This window comes from Lissotriton vulgaris, chromosome 4_1 (assembly GCF_964263255.1).
Source record: "Lissotriton vulgaris chromosome 4_1, aLisVul1.2, whole genome shotgun sequence".
Lineage (NCBI taxonomy): Eukaryota > Metazoa > Chordata > Amphibia > Caudata > Salamandridae > Lissotriton > Lissotriton vulgaris.
The window spans coordinates 1,704,996,640-1,705,002,673 of record NC_141691.1 but is presented as its reverse complement, the minus strand read 5'-3'; the positions used below and the strand labels follow the sequence as shown (position 1 = coordinate 1,705,002,673).

Here is a 6,034-nt window from a genome sequence, read left to right as displayed (position 1 = left end):
AAACTGTCTTAATGTGTGCATCATTATGTCTGTTGTTCTGTAAACTGCTGCATGTGTTGATCAGGAGCTATATGAGTAACTATATGGGTTATTGGTTGGTTGCCCAAGTATTTGTATGGGAGACTGAGTGTGTGTGTGAGTGGCTGGGAGGTGTATGACTCTGTGCATAGATGTGTGAGCTGTTGATTCACTAGATGTGTGGGTTCTAAAGTGCATGTGGAAACAGCTGTATGAGCTGTTGACTGTGTGCATGAGTGTATTGGTGAGTGAATGGATATCTCAGTGCTACATGTCAAAGTAAGGACATATGTAAAACACAGTACATGTGAGAGTTGACATTTATCAATAACTGTGCATAAGAGCCAGTGAATGTGTGAGTGGCTGTATGGATCATTGTGAACTTGTATCAGGGATTGTGACCTGCCACACTCTGATGAGGTTATCCGTGTACCCAGCAAACAAAGTCTGCCCATCAGCAGACCATGCCAGTGAGGTACACTGAGGTGGTTCAGCTTTGCTACTGTTGCTGATCACTTCCTGCTTTAGTTCGTCCACAATAATCTTCCCCTCCAGATCCCAAATCTTGATGCTGGGGCCAGTGGCCGCACACAGCCAGTAGCGGTTGGGGCTGAAGCACAAAGCATTGATGGTGTCTCCACTATCTAGGGTGTACAGGTGCTTGCCCTCATTCAGATCCCACAGCATGGCCTGTCTGTCCTTTCCGCCAGAGGCACAAAGCGAGCCGTCAGGGGAGACTGTGACCTTGTTCAGGAAGCCAGTGTGTCCAATGTGGTTCGTCTTCAGCTTGCAGTAAGCCAAGTTCCACACCTTGACCATCTTGTCCCAACCACAGGACACAATGATGGGGTTACTGCTGTTTGGTGAGAAGCGGACACAAGAAACCCATTCAGAGTGGCTCTCCTCCTGCACGGTGTACTTGCCTACTCCAAGTGTGTTCCACAGCTTAATGGTCTTATCCCGGGAGCCAGACACAATCTGACGGTTATCAGCGGAGAAGGCAACACTCAGAACATCCTTGTTGTGGCCCACGAAGCGGCTGGTGGTGGTGCGTAGTAAGATCCCACAACCTCAAGGTGCCATCCCAGGACCCCGAGAGCGCAAACTGGCCGTCCGAGGAAATGACCACGTCACTGACGAAGTGAGAGTGTCCTCGAAGAGCGCGCTGAGGGATGCCATAGTTGGTCTCGTCGCGGGTCAGTTTCCACATGATTACACTTTTATTCAGAGGTCATCAAGTCCCATTTTGCATTGTAGAGGTGAAGACTGAATACATCGTTTTTCATTTGCTATGAATGTCTCCAGTCACTGAACCCCACGTTGCGAATGGGGATATGTCAGTCATTCTTAGCCAATGTACTCACAGAGTCAGTGTTTGCTTCAGGGCTTTCATTAGTTGGAGTATGAGTCTTTGCCTTTACATTGCCTTTCCGTGCCTTCTGGACGTTACCTGGGTCTAGATACTCCTTTGATTTCCGATTTACAGTGACCTTGAGACGGGTGGGATAAAGGCATAGTCGATGTTAATTTACCTAAGCTTCCATTTGACAGGTGCAAAGCGCTTGTGTGCCTCCTGTACCTGGGGGGTTAAATCTGGGTACAGCGACAGAGTGGAGCCTTCATAGCTGAGAGACCCAAGCTCCTGCGCTCTCCGCAGAGCAGCATCTCTGTCCCGGTAGTGGAGTATGCGAGCAATAATGGAGCAAGAATGAGGGGCCCTCAGAGGGGGCTTGGTATCCCGCGTTCGATGTGCCCATTCCACTACTAAGATCGCAGGAAAAGAGTCTCGACCCAGGAGTATAATAAGTAGATTCTCCACAAAGAACTCCATACTCCCCGCCGCAGTGGACTCTGGTAGTCCAACACTACGAATATTGTTGCGCCTCGAACGCGCTTCAAGGTCCACTGCTTTTGCCTGGGATTGTATAAGAGAGTAAATATGTGTTAGTATATGTTTGAATAAGTAAGGTGTGTATAACTGCATAGTTGAGGAAATGGAGATGTGATTGATTCTTTGCATGAATGACTAGGTGTGTGAGTAACTCCATGGATGAGTGACAGTCTGTGAGTGTCTGTTTACACTGAGTGTATCTAAGGTTATATTAGAGTCTAAATATGTTCATCGTATTATCACATGAATGATATCATCAGTAATGTCAAATGAGATGTCATCAGTGATGTCATCAGTGATGTCACTGACCATGTCATGAATCATGTAATATGTGACATCATCAGCAGTGGATTGCGGGTGCGCGATATATAGTTAGTGCAACTAACTACATATGCGAATTTCAATGGTTTTGTGCGAGTAAAATAAGGTTTAGTAAATGCTAATCCCTAACTATATATGGTCTATAACCTATGGTTTTTTCTGCGAATTTTCAAGGTTTTGTAAATGCTAATTCCTAACTATATATGGTCTATAACCTATGGTTTTTTCAGTGAATATATATATATATATATATACACATTGTATAGAATTGTTCACAATACATTTTATACACAAATGTGCTGTTAAACCATACCTAATTTTTTATTTTTAGCCAGCTGTCTTTCATATTAGTGACAGTGCACAAATAATTTAAACAAAATGTTGAAATTGAGCAAATAGAATAAAAAACAAGTGCTTGAAAACATTCCAAAAAACAATATCTTAAAAAAGGAAAACATAGTATACATAAAAAACGAATAGTAAGATTTCTCCAGTAGTTTGACTCAAATTATGAAAAAACATGAAGAGGAGTGGTCTGTCTTTGGAGAAGAGTGGCCCGTGCTGCTGTTGTACTGACAGACCTTGTGAATAGGGGTCTTAGAGCTGTCCGCTTTAAGTTGGTCTTCCTCCAAATCTTTTTCCTTACTCCTCCTGTTTCTGCTGAATTTGTTTTTGTTGGCCTTAGGACTCTGCACACTTTCCACTTCCAACCAGTTTTAAAGCGCATGTGCCCTCTCCTTCAAACATGGTGAAATTGGCTTACACCCAATTGACCCGTTTAATTTACTTGTAAGTCCCTGGTCAAGTGGTACTACATGTACCCAGGGCCTGTGAATTAAATTCTACTAGTAGGTCTGCAGCACTGATTTTGTCACCCACTTAGGTAGCTTTTTGAATATGTCTCTGGCCTGACATCGCTACCTGTGTGTTCAGTTTTAAGTTGCCTTTTTGACCTGGCAAAAAGAAATGTGTGTCAGACCAACATTTTCTTCTTTTATATATATGTCACCCATAGGATAGGCTCTAAACAGCCCATAAGGCAGAGTGCAGTGTATTTAAAAGGTTGAACACGTACTTTGAACGTTTACATGTCCTGGTAGTAACAAAATCTTAAATTCATTTTTCACAGCTGCAAGTCCTACCATTTCCCATAAGATAACATTGAGTTATCTTCTTCTATTTAGTAAATGATAACTTTCATTTGGAAGCACATCGGAATGTTGAGTTTGGTGTCCAAGGAATTGTAATTTTAAACCCTCTTTAATGGTAATGTTAGATTTTAAGTCACAATTCTGAAAATCCCAATTTTAGAAAGTTGGAGTTTACTTGTCCTAACCATTTGGTACCTGCAACCTATATCCTAAGTCACATGACTGGGTGTAGCTGGCAGTTGATCTTTGTGTATTACTCCCAGACAGTAAGACAACGGGAGAATAGCTTTTGACAGGATGAGCTATCACTGGCTTGATGAGGGGATGTAAATGTCACCTACCACACTTGGACATGACAAATACTCTTTCTCAGCACACTCACAAAGTGTTTCACAATAGCCTTTTGTGCCCCCAGACAAACTGGGGCCAGGTCAGGGAGGACTGAAATTCCAAACACCTCTGGTAATGGAACCCTGTAAAAACTTCTCTTACTTCAAAGCTGCCACCAAGTATTAATATTGGAACCTTAGACCCAACTGTTCAGTACACATCTGGACTTTTGGAAGACTTAGAAGGACTACTGTGCTTTTCTGCTGCAAGAACAGCTACTACTCTGCTGTCCTGCTACACTGATGCCCTGCTGCTTTAATGAGAAAGACTGGGCCTCCATCTTGAGCCCAGGACCACCAGAGGGACTCTAAGAGCTAGTTGGCTGTCCTCCTGATCTGAGCCTCAGGGACAGAAAAGGCTTCAAGCAACTTATACTCTGCACCTCGACTGTGCATGCTGTGAGTCCTGCTCCCCCTGCCCCAAGTGGTGCCATCCCAGTTTTCAGCAAGCTAAACCTGGTCCCTATAGCTGGCACATGTCCTGAACTTGTGACTTTGTCCCAGTCAGTGCAAACTGATACCAAAGTTGGCACTTTGTGCTTTTAAGCACCATTTTTATCTAAATATTTTAAATTGCATGGTTCTTGTTCTACTAACTTGATTAATGTTGTTTTAGTGTCAAATAATGTATTACATTTTCTCTATTGTTCTAAATTGGTGTGGGAATTATTTTTTCTTTTGCTGTGATTTCACTTTATTACTGTTTGAAGTGCTGGAGAAATACTTTACGCATTGTCTCTAAGTTTATCTTGACTGCTTTGTGTCAAGCTACCAGAGGGTTAAGCACAGGTTAATGTAGGATTTGCTTGTTGTTTATCCTGAAAGAATTTGTGATTGCTTCTTGAGCATAGTTTCACACCCCTCAACCAGTAACCCAAGTTCCTACAAGGGGGCTTCCTACTGCAAGGAAAAGTTTCACTGCCTATTAATGCCAGCGAATAAGGCAGGGGCTGACTATTACATTACAAAGTCCCTAAGAGTAATTGAATGGCCCCACCTTGTTGTGTATGCACCTCTCAAATAACAGAGTGGCATCCACTGGATCATGAGCAGATGGAAACACCCACTGTGGCAAGAGAGTTGGATCTCTGCTGGCTTACAGGATGCTAAGAATTCGAGAGCTTCAATGTTTGCTTGACAGCTTAAATAGGCCCCCTTTTTATGTTTCTGCATTTGTTTGATTTACTGATCTTTGCCAAAACCATTTTTGAGGGATAGCTTAGACAAAGCCCTCCTTTGTATCACTTCTGTGACAGATGATCACTCGCTAAAGCCACTAAAGCATATTTTGCATCTGTTAGACCTGCCAGCCTTAGGGTGGTCTTCTGTAAACCTTTTTCCCTTTGCTGAAATTCTGAAATACGTTTTCTTGGCCTTAGGACTTTGTTAACCAGTGCTAAAGTGCTTGTGCTAAAGCCCCTAAATAACGTAATATTAGTTTACAATTTGCAACTGAATAGGCTGTGCTCTGCCTTCACACAAAGTGTTTGTCGCCGCTGTATTTTCCCTGCAGCCACCCTGAAGCCAGAGCAGGGGAGACAGGAAATACCCTGCACTTCAAAGGTAAACTTATAGAAACGTCTCCTACTTCAAAGCAGGTACCAGGTATTAAAAATCGTATTAAAAATGGACCCTTAGAGGACTCTTGAGTTCTATTTCTGGATGTGCAGAAGGACTCCCAGAGGTCTGCTGTTGTGTCCTGCTGTGTATTCCACCCACAAGACTGCTTTGCTGCACCTGGAAGGACTCCTCTGCTGCTTAGAGCCTGCCTTCAACCCTCAGAGGCCTGTCCTGCTACTGCTTGAGCCCTGTTTCATTATTGAACCCAGGATTACCAGAGTGACCCCATGGGCTATTTTGCTCGCCTTCTATTCAGAGCCACAGGGACATGACAGGCACCCACCATCTTTAACTTGCATCTGTACCCAGCCTGAGTGAGTATTAACACTCCCTAGTGGTGCTCCTCCAGTCCTGGGCCCTTTACATTAGGGCTAAAGGTGCGCAGATAGCTAGAATCCAAAACTTGGGACTTAGTCCGTAATTGGGTAAAGACTGTTCAGCGGTCCTTCACCAAAGGGGTATTCGGCCTCCTGGAACTCTCATAAGCCTCCTACCTCGCCCACTGTGGATTTTCAACTTCCAAAAAAGTGACTAAGTACGAATGTAAAAATGTTCACTGCGACTCCATCCAGCGCCTCCTTGATGATGACATTTCCTCCTCAGACACCATCTGCAGCTTTGCCGCGCTGAACTTTACCTTTTCA

At 43.7% G+C, this 6,034-nt stretch overlaps 1 pseudogene; it reads right to left on the bottom strand.

Annotated features, from left to right (window-relative positions):
- Positions 1-390: 390 nt before the first annotated feature.
- On the bottom strand, positions 391-1,249 carry LOC147724430 (small ribosomal subunit protein RACK1 pseudogene; annotated as a pseudogene).
- Between the last annotated feature and the right edge of the window lie 4,785 nt (positions 1,250-6,034).